The 15,515-nt window shown below is 40.0% G+C and overlaps 1 non-coding gene across 1 annotated transcript; it reads right to left on the minus strand.

Moving 5' to 3' along the window:
• Nucleotides 1-2,992: 2,992 nt before the first annotated feature.
• Trnat-agu (transfer RNA threonine (anticodon AGU)) lies at nt 2,993-3,064 on the minus strand. The gene has a single exon. It is a non-coding gene; the product is annotated as a tRNA-Thr (tRNA).
• Nucleotides 3,065-15,515: the final 12,451 nt, after the last annotated feature.

The following is a 15,515-nucleotide window of genomic DNA, read 5'->3' on the forward strand; positions in this document are numbered from 1 at the left end:
GCATTATACACAGATCTGCTACAAAATCACCTGCAATCAAATCAAAGCGACGTGGATTGCTGTCAGCTGGTGTCCTTTTGCAACATGACAATTCAAGGCCCCACAGTGTCCATACAACAGTAGCAACAATCACAGACGTACATTTTAAGTGTTTTCCTCATCCGCCAAACCAGATCTTGCCCCAAGTTCCGATGAAGAGGTACGCCACGCTGTGCGTAAGTTGTTGGGCGAACTAGCCAAAAGATTCTTTTTCTAAACGAATTTATGCACTTTGTAAGCGCTGGAGGACTTGCATTCATCGTGGAGGGGGGGAATTATGTTGAAAAGTGAAAAAGTGATACAGCTTTGTACCACTTCTGCCGGCCACGGTGGCCATGCGTTTCTAGGCGCTCTAGTCCGGAACCGCGCGACTGCTACGGTTGCAGGTTCGAATCCTGCCTCGGGCATGGACGTGTGTAATGTCCTTAGGTTAGTTTGGTTTAAGTAGTTCTACGTTCTAGGGGACTGATGACCTCAGAAGTTAAGTCCCATAGTGCTCAGAGCCATTTAAAAAAATCTAAGGTTAGCATAACAAAGATGATGTTCTTTGCAGGAAACGCTCAATATGTCCACCATCATTCCTCAACAATAGCTGTAGTCGAGGAATAATGTTGTAAACAGTACTATAAAGCATGTCCGGAGTTATGGTGAGGCATTGGCGTCGGATGTTGTCTTTCAGCATCCCTAGAGATGTCGGTCGATCACGATACACTTCGACTTCAGGCAACCCCAAAGCCAATAATCGCACGGACTGAGGTCTGGGGACCTGGGTGGCCAAGCATGAGGAAAGTGGCGGCTGAGCACACGATCATCACCAAACGACGCGCGCAAGAGATCTTTCACGCGTCTAGCAATATGGGGTGGAGCGCCATCCTGCATAAACATCGTACGTTCCGGCTGGTGTTTATCAGCCAGGCTGTGGAGTGATGCGATTCTGTAACATATGGGCGTGCCTCCCACCAGTCGCGGTAGCAGTTACAAAACCAGAATCACGTATTTCCTCGAAGAAAAAAGGCCCGGTAACGGTAGATGTGGTAAATCCAGCCCACGCCATGACTTTCTCGTCGTACAATGGAGTTTCCACGACATTTCTAGGATTTCGGTACCCCAAATTCTGCAGTTTTGGGCGTTGACAGACCCTCGGTACGTGAAATGAGCTTCGTCGGTCCACAACACGTTACTCAACCAATCGTCATCTTCCACCATCTTTTGGAAAGCCCACACCGCAAATACCCTCCGCCTTACTAAATAGCCAGGTGTTCATGATGCAGATGAGTTTTGTATGGATAGCATCGGAGGGTACTCCTCAGTGCCGACCAAACAGTAGTGTATGGAATGCCGGTGCGACGTGCGACTGCACGAGCGCTGACTTCCCCGCGCATATTTAAGGTTTTCATTTGATTCACCCTCGAAAATGTTGGTCGCGCAGAACGTCCCAGACGATACTGTGAAGAACACCCATTGCACGTGCAACTGTTCGAGTACTCGTTCACGGGTTCTCTTCAATGCGGTGCAGTACGTCTTCCTCAAGTTCGGACGTGCGGCGTTGCCGTGTAACACCTCACTGGTGCCTCTTCTCTGTGAAGGTAACTGTTCCTCGGAGCGGCTGCGTAACTTGGACAAAAAGTTTGTGCGATGGCGTGCTGCCTAGCGGGAAACGTTCTTGATGCAGCCGACTACCACCTCTTCCGTTACCCCGTGCTTCGCAGTACAAAAAGCGAATGTCTGTGTATTCTGAAAACGTGTACCGAACCATGTTTACTGTATCGGAGATGCAGAGTTATTCAATAGGTCACTTAGTGACGCAGATGTTAAGTGACACCAGGTGACCATGTGATGTACACGTATTCTGTGTACCCTATTGCATACCAGGACGAGGAACTCTGTGACTTTTCCCGTTCTCTCAGCAGATGTGGACGTAATGCACGTCTGGACTTGAAACCGTCGTGGTGTGGGAACGGTACGTTTCCGGACATGGGTTCCTATTCAAAATATTATATATTCACTTACCTCTACAAGTTAATAATGAGAATTCGGCAACACCCCGTATCTATCTACATCTACATTTATACTCCGCATGCCAGGCAACGGTGTGTGGTGGAGGGCACTTTATGTGCTACTGTCATTATCTCCCTTTCCTGTTCCAGTCGCGTATGGTTCGCGGGAAGAACGACTGCCGGAAAGCCTCCGTGCGAGCTCGAATCTCTCAAATTTTACAGTGGTGATCTGCTCGTGAGGTATAAGTAGGGGGAAGCAATATATTCGATACCTCATCCAAAAGCGCACCCTCTCGAAACCTGGACAGCAAGATACACCACGATGCAGAGCGCCTCTCTTGCAGAGTCTACCACTTGAGTTTGCTAAATATCTCTGTAACGCTATCACGCTTGCCAAATAACCCTGTGACGAAACGCGCCGCTCTTCTTTGATCTTCTCTATCTCCTCTGTCAACCCGACCTGGTACGGATCCCACACTGATGAGCAATACTCAAGTATAGGTCGAACGAGTGTTTTGTAAGCCACCTCTTTGTTGATGGACTACATTTCCTAAGGACTCCCCCAATGAATCTCAACCTGGCACCCCCCTTACCAACAATTAATTTTATATCATTCCACTTCAAATCGTTCCGCACGCATACTCCCAGATAATTTACAGAAGTAACTGCTACCAGTGTTTGTTCCGCTATCATATAATCATACAATACAGGATCCTTCTTTCTATGTATTCGCAATACATTACATTTGTCTATATTAAGGGTCAGTTGCCACTTCCTGCACAAAGTGCCTATGCGCTGCAGATCTTCCTGCATTTCGCTGCCATTTTCTAATGATGCATCTTCTCTGTCTACTACAGCATCATCCGCGTAAAGCCGCATGGAGCTTCCGACACTATCTGCTAGATCATTTATATATATCAAATATGATCGAAGCAGACTAAATCAATTAAAATTTGTGCCGTGGCCGGGACTCGAACCCGGGTCTTCTTGCTTACTAGGCAGATATGCTACCACTACACCACCGAGGCACTATGGCAAACATAGCTGCACGAACTACCTAGGTCGAGTTCCCTCCGCAACACAAACTTTAATTCATTTTCCCTTAATATCGTCACTATTGCCAGGGCTCGCCGGTATTGGCATACCTGCCTAGTAAGCAAGAAGACCCGGGTTCGAGTCCCGGCCGCGGCACAAATTTTAATCGATGTAGTCTGTTTCGATCATATTTGATCATTATCGTGAGATAATAACGAGACGGGAGTCTCAAAAGGACACATTTAATTATATTTATATATATATATTGTGAAAAGCAATGGTTCCATAACAATCCCCTGTGGCACGGCAGAGATGTCTCTCCATTGAGAACAACATGTTGCGTTCTGTTTGATAAAAACTCTTCAATCCAGTCACACAGCTGCTCTGATATTCCGTAGGCTCTTACTTTGTTTATCAGGTGACAGTGCGGAACTGTATCAAACGCCATTCGGGAGTCAAGGAAAATGGCATCTACCTGGGAGCCTGTATCTAATATTTTCTGGGTCTCATGAACAAATAAAGCGAGTTGGGTCTCACACGATCGCTGTTTCCGGAATCCATGTTGATTCCTACAGAGTATATTCTGGGTTTCCAGAAATTACATGATACGCGAGCAAAAAACATGTTCCAAAATTCTACAACAGATCGATGTCGGAGATTATAGTTTTGCGCATCTGCTCGACGACCCTTCTTGAAGACTGGGACTACCAGTTCTCTTTTCCAATCATTTGGAACCTTCCGTTCCTCTAGAGACTTGCGGTACACGGCTGTTAGAAGGGGGGAAAGTTCTTTCGCGTATATAGAGAGAGATCGCACGTGATTGGCCAACCAGCTGCGACACTATTATTTTGTCATGGGTTTCTCTCGATTCTTGCGTTCGCAGTGTTTTCTAGAGTTTTTTTTAAGGTTTTTGGAAACCTCTTTCAGTCTATAGCGTACCAAGTCTACAGATTTCTTGTCTTGGGAAGAAACATAAGCGTCTACGAAAAGTTCTGAGCACTAGTATCTACAAGGAAGCATTCAAGTTTATAAATCGGACTATCGGCAGCTCGATTCTGATTCGCACCAAATAGATTTTTTTGTAATTTTTTTAATTACATTTATTTACAAATAATCCTGTTGGCAGAATATCCGCAACTGAGCATTATAGCAGAGGTTGAAAATACCGCTTCAGTTGTAAATTACTTTATTTTCACACGACAGGTTTCGGACTGTTGTAAGCCCATCCTCAGGTGTCGTAGTGGTAATAGCAAAAGCAGGGAGATAATTTTCACACGCCGCAACACACGTAAAAAACAATTTGAATATAGTGGTTTACATTTAAAAATGAAGAAAAAACAAAAAATTATATACAAAAAATACGCGATATATGTTAAAACCTCTTATGCGCAGTAAAGGAGCCTATTGAACAGGTCGGTTCAGAACTGTGGTAAAACTGTGTGGAAGGTGAGATGTAAAATTATTATATAAACCGCGCATTGACGTAGGTATCATAGCACCTAGCCCGACAGGCGGTTTCGAAATTTTTTTTAAAGTTGCCGAAATTCTGGCCGCCCTCCTGTGGAATTTAACTTGATTTGATTATTTTTCAATTTCTCCAGCGGAATCTTCTGCCTGGTGGCCGTTAACGTTCCGGTTACCTGCCCTGGTCGTTGACGTAAACTCAGGCAGTGTATTTTCCTCGACGTGTTGTGGCTGTCCAGCACGGCGTGTAGTTTGACAGGTGAATGTGTAATTCGTTGTGGGCGCCGATACCTTCTGCGTTGTTCCACTGAACTCCTTGTTGTGTGCTGGTCGGGTGGAGCGGAAGTTACCCTGTCGCTTGGTCCGCTGACTGTCTGTTGGTTGGGTTGCCATCGGCTTGAGAATTGTTGGGCCGACTGCCTGTCTCACCTAAGCGAGCGTTGGTGTTAGAATTCCAGGCCGACCCTTGGAAACTTCTGAGCGCCGCTTGATGTGCTGCCTTCTCTTATTTGTTTGTTTATGTATCGCTTCTAGCCGATTTTAAATTATAGTTGTGTATGTAGGCTGTTTAGGTTTTTTATTGGTAACGCCACATAGCGCTCTGTATGAAAAATCACTGACTGCGCTGTGTGCAGGTTGGCATTGTTGTAATACTCGCCATTGTAGTGTTGTGCGGCTGGATGTTAACAGCGCGTAGCGTTGCGCAGTTGGAGGTGAGCCGCCAGCAGTGGTGGACGTGGGTAGAGAGATGGCGGAGTTTTGAAATTTGTAAGAATTGGTGTCACGAACTGATTTATATATTATTAATATTAAGCTGGCAGTAGTGGTGCTCGCTGTATTGCAGTAGCTTGAGTAACGAAGATTTTTGTGAGGTAAGTGATTTGTGAAACGTATAGGTTAATGTTACTCAGGGCCATTCTTTCGTAGGGATTTTTGAAAGTCAGATTGCGTTGCGCTAAAAAATATTGTGTTTCAGTTTAAGCACAGTCTTGTAATAATTTTTCTAAGGGGACGTTTCATATGTCGACCCTTAGCCAAGGATACCTCATGGAATCTTCTGATTTTTTTCTTGCAGTTTGTGTAATTAGTGTGGATTTTGTTTATTGCTAGCGCATAATTTTAGAGAGAATCTCGTTTGTAGTTGTAGTCTTTCATTGTTGTACAGTAAAACAGTTGTGGCATGCACATAGAGTTGCACTTGCGATTAACTAGATATTATTTGCTATGTTAATGTGTTCTCTTATTTTTGCTCTTCAAATTGTGTTTTTCTGTGTTGTCATGTGAAATATTGTGACAATAATGGCGTGTGAAAAACGTAATACTAGGCTCCAAAGTAAACTGAGAAATGGCAGTGAAGACGAAAGCAGTGTGTTAGCGCCACCATGTAATGAATTAACTAATGTTCAAAGTAGTAATTTGGTAATTGTGCATAGGGAAATGGAGCAGGTTGCAAATAATGGTGAAACAATTAGTGAACAGGGAAGCATTATCGATCGATCGGTAGGCAACAGCTCGCCTCAGGATTCCGAAATGACAGGACACAATCTTGCAAATACTGTAGATTCAGATTTTGCGTCCTCACCGTTTTCTCAAATAAGTCAAGACACATTTTCTGTTTTTCAAACTGCGAATATTGCCGGTTCAAATGCATTGCCGAATAGCACTAAGGAACATGTTTCAGACACCAGTGCACTGTTATTACAATTAATGCAACAAATGGGACAAAAGCTTCAAAAGTTAGACACAATGGAACAAAATCAGAGACAAACACAGCAAAAGCTTAAAAATTTAAACACAATGGAACAAAATCTTCTAAAGTTGGACACAATGGAACAAAAGCTTCAAAAGTTAGACACCACGCTTGAACAAACACGTGAAGATTTAAGTAATGAGTTACATAACATTGAATCGAAATGTCAAAAAGTCTGTAATGACGTAAAAACACAAATTTGTGTGCATTTCCAACCTATTTTTTCGCGGCATGAAAATGCATTACAGAATCACGAAGCAGCCATAAAAGAACTGCAAACTATTGTTCATGAAAATCATGAGACCTTGCAAGCTCAAATTGACTCAGTTGCATCTACCGATTCGGTTACGCAACTTGCAAAAACTCAAGCGAACTAAAGGACACAGTAGATACTCTGAAAATTGGTTCAGAAAGACACACAGAGGAAATAATTTCACTGTCGGACAAAGTAGCCGAACTTTCAGATCAGTTCACTAACTTATCTACGAAGGTAGATGATGATCTGAATGACACAAAACCTGTAGCCTTCACTGACACTGAAGAGTATGAACAAATTAGGAAATTCAAACAGAATCAAAATCAAATCAACACACAGTACAAAAGAGAAATGCGGGAAGTACAAGATCAGTTGGCTCAAGTAATACAAGAATTACATATTTCAGAGGACACTCGCGCCCCAGTATGGGAAGAGGGACATAGCAATACAGAACAACCACAAAATAATAACACAGGGCATTTCGGAAATCATGAAAGTAATTGGCAAGGTGCACCGAATTTTGAGATGGAACCGCCGATACGACGTACCAATGACCGATATGCTACCCGCCGACACGATGATTTTGACTATAAGCTGTTCATTACTGCACGTAAATTCAAAACATTTAAGAATTCTGGCAACGACATTCATCCACAAGCGTGGCTCCATCAATTCTCTCATTGTTTTCCTCCCAACTGGTCATTAGAACACAGATTAGAATTTATGTGTGGCTACTTAGAGAATGAACCAGCTGTAAGAATGCGATCGGTCATTCACGATTGCCACAGTGAAGGAGAATTTTACCATGCCTTCCTCTCAGCATATTGGTCCCAAGCCACACAAGACCGAGTAAAACATAGCATCATAATGATGAAACATTTCGAACAATCTGAATTTTCCAGTCTTGTAAAATATTTTGAAGACATGTTACATAAGAATCAGTATCTTTCAAACCCATACAGCCCCTCAGAACTCATCCGCATTTGCTTAATCAAATTACCTGAACATTTACGACAGATTATTTTAGCAGGACGATGTAAAGACGACATTGAAGCTTTTCAGGGACTGTTACAAGAACTGGAAATTGACACTGACAATCGAATGCGAAAACAGGAACACAACAATTACAGGTCACACCTGTCACAATTCCGCGATGACAGAAATAATACACGACAAGGCTATTCGTACAACGTAAATCGTGACCAAAACAGACACCACCCGTATGACAACCGTTGGCAGAGTAGTAATTATTACAGGGAAGGATCACCTCTTCGCGGTAATGACTATCACAGAGACAATCAGAGAAACAGACAATATGGGAACCAAAAATAATTACTATCAAGGGAGACAGAATAACTTTAGACGCAACGGTCCACCACGCAGTTACGATTCAGGGAGAAATTGTCCACCACCTGACCGACAAGAAAGGAACTATGGAACCTACCGACATGACGACAGATATGATCGTAACGACAGACCGGAATTTCATCAGAACTGGCGGGATTCAAACAGAGCACGGCCCTCTCGGCAGGTGAATTTGTAGAAGTTAGGTCTCCTAATCCCAATAACGACGCACGCCAACAAAGAGGCAGACAATGACTCGCACCGCAGGCAGCCGCGTGCGCCGGCTGGCTCAGAAAAAAAAAAAAACATAGACGCTAACCTTGAGAAAAATTTTAGCATTCTTTACCGACATATACGACATGATAATTCCGTTGAAGCTCGAGCTTTTGCATAGTAGGAAGAGTAAAGGTTTACACCACATTTCACATGAAAAACCGTTTCTTGAATGATAATCTGCTTTTTAACTTAGTCTTTCCTATAAAATTTTTCACTTCATGTTACTAGTATGCTTTGTCAGACTAAGAAATTCTTAACATGCGACAATGTTTGAAGTTAAATATCCAGTCAAGAACCAAGAGAACTTATTTAAACAGAAATTACATATGCATTGTTATAGTGAACAGAGGACACAGTGTTACTGTGTGTGTACATTCTTGCTTGATAGTTGCACGATTACTAACGACTATAAGGCTTACATACGTAGAACATATACTGTTAATGAGGTTTTAATGCAACATTTTGGTTTAGTTGAAAAGACATTCTTTATTTGAAGTACTTTCTGTGAGATTAAAGATGACTTAGCATTTGGTTTCTTTGATAGCTACACGATTATATCACGACGCTACTAATGAGTGACAATTTACATTGTTGCTTTTGCGGTGTATCTGTTTTATATCTGCACAGTTTTTCTGAATTATTCTGGAAAGTAAAACATGTTTTAGTAGTAACTTTTGTGGTATAGCTACAATGAGACTGCCTTTTCCGTAGCACAACAATACGTTACAACACAGTAGTTACTTCATCACAGCATTAAGAGTAGTAACTACGATATCTATACGCAAAGCATTTCACTTTTGTTTATCATGAGGTAAGCACATTGACTTCTGCAGAACTTAGCTTTCGGAGGACGATAACTAAGACACTTCCACAGAGATTATCTTAGAACAAGACGCACAGTTTAGCGCTACAGTACACGTATTTGAGTGATTAATTTTGTACTTAAAACATTTATTTTTAAAGATATTTGAAGTACAATGATACAAAGGTTTTCCGTGATACATTTCATTCCATTGCTGTAATCTGTAACATCTGAGGGTATAATTACATTAATCCTCAGGGGGGTATACGCTTACTTTGTGTACCATGTGTATGGCAAGCACAAGGAGCCCTAGCTAATATAGTATTTGCTTATACAACTTTACACATCGGTACCATATTTCTCTAACACATAAATTACACAGCTATCTGATCATTTAACTGAGAGAGACAAACATTTATTTTACTACATCAGTGACAGATGTTTATGTAATTTCACAGTTGGATAACTTCACACTTATGAAATTGTATTTTTTCTGTACTTTGTGAACTGTTCATACTTTTTCAGAACCTTTGTGATACTATGAGAGCTTTGAATACATATTTGGTATGGGATCATGATTCTTAAAGTACGTTTTAGGTGGATGACGCTTTTGACATGAGCAGAGAATTTTTTTTAGGTTTTGAAATTATTGGAGGAAGCTACGGAGATTTTGAGAATTTGACTGTGGTGTTATGATGTTATTATTACGACGACGATGTGAATTATGCTGCTGAAGTATGCTTGAGCTGATGCTATATGAGTTATTTGGTTGTGCTACGTATCTGTTATGATGAAATATTCAAGAAGTGTCGACGAATATATATATATATATATATATATATATATATATATATATATATATATATATAAGGTAAGGAATAACGAGTAGTGGTTAGGGACTCTGGTTTGTGAAAAAGGTTGTTGGAAACCAAGAATCGTACTTTAAGAGTTATGAAATGTATGTAAATGCGTGAATGTATTACAACGCCGATGAAAATTTTTTGGACACTATTATATTTAAAGGATTTTGTTTCTACAGATTTGTAACGCAAATTCTCAACCTGTGAAAATATTTTTATATGTGACTGTCACTGTAGCGGAAACTGACGTCGTAAATTTTTCAGCAAGAAAGGTAAGTGACCACCTGCACGTAATGCGTCGTGGGCACCCAGCTGCGCGACAGGCGCCTGGAAAAAAAAAGCCATTAGTGTGTGCCTGTCAGAGGCACAGGTGGAGAAAAAAAGGGGCCATTATGCTCGCTATTGCCATTTCTTTGTAGAAAGCGTCGCAAATACGACACGCTTAAACTTGAAAACATATGATTACACTTTGGAGTTCTTAATTTATGATATTTACTGAAATGAAATGATGAGAAACATTCCATGTCTATTGTCTTGCTAGTTGGAAGATTGTTTACTGCATTATGAAATGACTTATGGCTAGCGAACGACGTTTCACGCCTCACTTCGCCTATTTTGTTTAATATCTAGTTTCTAGCTGCCCTGCAGCATTGGTTAAAGTAAAATTTTATAGATGTACTAATATAAATATTTTATGCCTACAGACCCAGTAAAGAATAACTTCGTGATATACTTCCAAAAAATGAGGGATCACCAAAAGACATTTCCCTTCACAGGAACTGCATACATAATGTTCTTTTCAAGTACTTGGTAATTTATTTCATAGTTTTTGTGGTGCACCACTTTAATTACATAGACACTAAGATGTGAATAGACATTGTCCTTATCTGCATTCTTGTCTTTAGTGTAACATTTTTTCTGATTGAGCTTTGTCATGTTTAGGTATAAGTTATAGCATTTGCTGCGGCTGTTTGCCATTCATAGTGCTACTGAATGTCACTTTGTATTACTAGGTTAAGCCAATTTTATTACTGATTTATTTTTCTTGTTTGCTGCGCATTGCCTTATATTTGTTGTAATATTGCTGCCTTTTTTGCCAATTTCCATTTTTTTAACATTGCTGTTTATGTAAATTGTTTTGTGCTGCTGCATTGCCTCATCCCTTAGTTAAGTATCTGAGATCAGTAGATTTAAATTAGCTTAAGAGGGGGTAGCCTATACAAGAGAATGATTTGCGATGGATTGGAAGAAATGCATTGAGAAGTTATACGAAAAAAGTACAGAAATCAGGTATAGATAGGACTTTTTGGAAATAATGAAGAACGAAGGGAGATCTCCGAGAAGTAAAGAAAGTTTTGTTTGCAAAATACTGCAGTAAAACAAACCCTGTCCTTTCCTTATGTTATTCCACTATGTGTTTGTGTACCCTTGTGTATTTATGTTCTTCCTGTCTTTATATGTTTATCTGATAAGACTTATGTTGCAGAAGTTTTCTAACACTAAGCTACATTCACTATGATGAGGAATACTGTTATCCTCAAATATAATTTGCATTAATAACATGTTATTTACTTTGTAAAGATGTTTACACATTATTTATTCTGTTTTGTTCTAATGCTCATGTGTGAGGTTGATGTTTCAAAAGTTATTCTGATCTTTATGTATGTACTTTTGTCATAATTTTTGTAACACTGATGTATATGTTTATTTCTATTGTTTTTTAAAGCCTGTATTACTACAAATGTTATCTGTATTATTATGTTTTTAATGATGTATTTTGTACCTTTGTTATGGTATTCTTATGTTATAAAATTGTAATTGACACCATTTCATCAAATTAAGTTACTTGTAAGTTACATTTCACTGCACACGTTTCTGTTGGTCATAGTAGATGGACAATATGTGAGAAGTAGGGACTGATAGTGTTTGCACATGTGTTAATAATTCAACAAGGGACTGGATAACAGCATTGCTGGTTCTAAGGATATTCCAAAAAAGGACATTTCTAACAATTTTTTTGTGAGTGCACAAATGGTAGTTTATGGACTTGCTATATTGTCCACAAGACTTTTCGATGGTGATTGTGCACCTGCACAGTCGCAACAGTTGGCTGCTAGCCATCTCTACAAGGACTACAGTGGGTCTTCACCTTTGATAATTCACCAATACCATTATTTCTACAAGGACTGCACTGGGTCTGCACCTCTGGTGGCCCACCAATACCATACTCTCTACTAGGACTACAGTGGGTCTGCTCTGTGATGACCAACCTACCAATATTCTTCAAAACTTCCACTGACTCTGCTGTGGGTTTGCTCTGTTGTGGCCCATTACCTGTCAGCATGTCAAGAGTCAGCACTGTCTTTCCGTTGAAAGGACAACACTACTTCTTCAAGAATGCATGGAAATCCACTACTTCTGTGTGCATTTTCTTTTACTGCTCAGACTTTAAGAAAAACACTGCTATTTTACTGTGGTAAATGATCAGGACTATCTTTATGGACTGTGAGAAAATTTTAGCTTTTGACCAACATTGTATCAATAAGTGTGTGCATTTGATTTCTTTGTTATTGTAATTATAATTATGAAAAATTTTATCAAATCATTATTGGCCACTGCCCAAAACATTTTGTAAAATTTTTTGTGGGGAGCATTGGGGCTATGTAAGTAGGCTGTTTAGGTTTTTTTATTGGTAACGTCACGTAGCGCTCTGTATGAAAATCACTGGCTGTGCTGTGTGCAGTCAGTGGCTGGTTGGCATTGTTGTAATACTCGCCATTGTAGTGTTGGGCGGCTGGATGTTAACAGCCCTTAGCGTTGCGCAGTTGGAGGTGAGCCGCCAGCAGTGGTGGACGTGGGTTTTGAAATTTGTAAGAATTGGTGTCACGAACTGATTTATATATTATGAATATTAAGCTGGCAGTAGTGGTGCTCGCTATATTGCAGTAGCTTGAGTAACGAAGATTTTTGTGAGGTAAGTGATTTGTGAAACGTATAGGTTAATGTTACTCAGGGCCATTCTTTCGTAGGGATTTTTGAAAGTCAGATTGCGTTGCGCTAAAAAATATTGCGTTTCAGTTTAAGCACAGGCTTGTGATAATTTTTCTAAGGGGACGTTTCAGTTGTTTTGCCTTTAAGGTGTGAGATTGTTTGAGCCTTCGGCCTAATGTAGAGAAATGTTTTAAGATGAGGCCTACTGCCTTTTAAAATTCAAATTCTTGTTTTTGAGTCTTAACTGATCATCCTTCAGCCATTTTTAATTTAAAGTTGTTTTGCACTTGAGGCGTGAGATTGTATGGCGTATTTAGCCGCGAATTAACTTCGAAAATTAATGTTTGGCTTGCTCCCTTTTTAATGTTTTCTTTACTCTTGTAATGTTTGTCAAATGAATAAACGAGTATGTTAGAGTGCAACTGACAGTCACTCATTTTGGCCCCTTTCCACAAATTAAACTATCTGTCCTGTCCTGTGAGTATAGCATGGCATCTCAATTACTTTTCTCCATCTCTCCCATTTACATTTGACTCCCCTCTGGCGTTAGGAACTTGCTTATTAATAATAGCAACTGTTGTTTGGCAATATTTGCTGACAAAATGCAACCTAACGCTAGATTGCGTACTTACGGATATACTGTGTGACCGTTTTTTTTATTTATTTATTTTTTTTTTTTTTGTTCGACTTCAAAAGAGAGACAGATTATTCATTGATCGATTGTGTTCAGGAGACGTCCATATTGATTACGCGAATAACTGACCTTTAGACACGGATTGCCTTCACGCAATCAGAATCTTCGATTAAAATACCTAAGGGACCTATTTGAATATAAAAATGGAAATGAAAGCAAATTAGTGGAATTTCATAAGAGAAAGATTAACAGATCGGAAGTTGAACGCATTAGTGGTCTCCAAATACAATCGAGACACCGCGATAAAGAGCGAACCGGTAACAAAGCTCATACACAATTTGAACATTGTTTTTGGTTACTGAAAGAAAAGAATACGAAGAAAATAACTGCATCGTAAAATATTAATATATTTTGAACAAATTGGCATTAACTTCTAAACATTCACAAATACACAATAAATGCATGACTTACATCTGATATTTATTTTGTGGAGGCGCAGTCGAATAATCGCTGCTCTGTCAGTCCGTTGCTTCTTAAAATTAAATGTCCTTCCGTGTGCGTAAGTATATTGTATGCTCACCCGAGTTACCGAAATGTTGGTTCGTCGTTTCACATAGTTTTTACACAAAATAAAAATACAATGCTATGCAGTACGTCTTAACATGTCGGCGACCAAAAGTACAAGTGATAATGAAGTCTCTAGAATATTTCTTCTGTTTCGCAGCTTCTTGCTGTCAAGCGCTGCCGCAATGATTTTAAATATCTGCGCCCAGCGGGTCATAGTGTTTATTTAGAGTGTTTAAACGCTGGACGCGCGCCTTGGTATAGGCAGGCGCACATTAAAAAAACATTTCATCTCTACTCTCGCGCTGTGATGCTTAGCATCTTTACGAGCTACAGCTCGTTGGCTGTCCTTTTCTTTAATGAAAAATATCTCACATGCAAAGTAGGTGAAATCCAATAATGTTACTCCCCTTATAGCATGAAAGCTGCCATCATTCTCCACATGTACATAGCCTACATTGGTGAATGTACACACGACGTGTGAAACTAAGTTCAAGTTAGTTCACGATAAAAATGCAAACGTGGATAAAGTTACTTAAAGATAATTAACAACACAATTTCAGCAAATTTGCCAAGGTGACACAGTCCAGAAACTGGAAAAATATCGAGTCGATTGCTTGTGTGCGTCTGACGTTACAGCTAATATGCCAAGACTCGAGATGGCTGCATACTAAACGCTGTATCAATCAAGGAAGGGTCAGCTAGGTATCTCAGTTGCTTCGATGCAAAGGATTGGTCCAAATAAAATAACAGTATTTTGAACGAAGTCCAGAAACGGTGTATCACTGAATTTCGTACAGCTGGCAGGTCCTGACACTAATGTTAGCGGTAAACTCACGAGTGCACCCCAGAGCGCGCATATCGATATCGAGCGACGGTTGCCTAGCAACAAGACACTATTGTTGTGAGTACTTTGCTGGTCGCAGTCCCCACAAAGCGTACGTCAGTCTTCAAGAAGACGATAGCTGCTGTTATACGAAACACTAACAGGAAGAATAAATGAAGTGAAATAAGATGAGCTTTAGTTCCAAATAGCGAATCTATCATTCAATTTCAATGGAATAATTACTTTTTCGTCACTTTTTCATATTTGTGGTAAATACAGTTTTATGATGACGGGACTACAAAAAATTGGTTACCAGAAGGCAACGTCCCTAAAAACGCTTTTACTTGATGGAAGTTAAAAAAAGTTCAGTAAAACTATACTGACAGCTCCACTCTACAAACTTTATTAGTTGACTTACGTGTGTAAATGCGTTGTTAAAGAGTATGTCATGACTTTAGCCGCTGCAGAGAAATGTAGTAACACAGGAAGCAATATTAATTCTACGATTTACCTTTGAAGAAAGACTGTAAAAAGGCACAATCTGATTTATAACATTTCAGTATTTATAAAAGCCAAATAGTCCAGGAAAACTGGCTGTGCTGATCAATAAATATTCACATGCTACAAATGCTGTTAATCGACGTCTGGCGGCACAGATAAGAGTTAAATGTATTTGT

This window comes from Schistocerca gregaria, chromosome 9, assembly GCF_023897955.1.
Source record: "Schistocerca gregaria isolate iqSchGreg1 chromosome 9, iqSchGreg1.2, whole genome shotgun sequence".
NCBI lineage: Eukaryota > Metazoa > Arthropoda > Insecta > Orthoptera > Acrididae > Schistocerca > Schistocerca gregaria.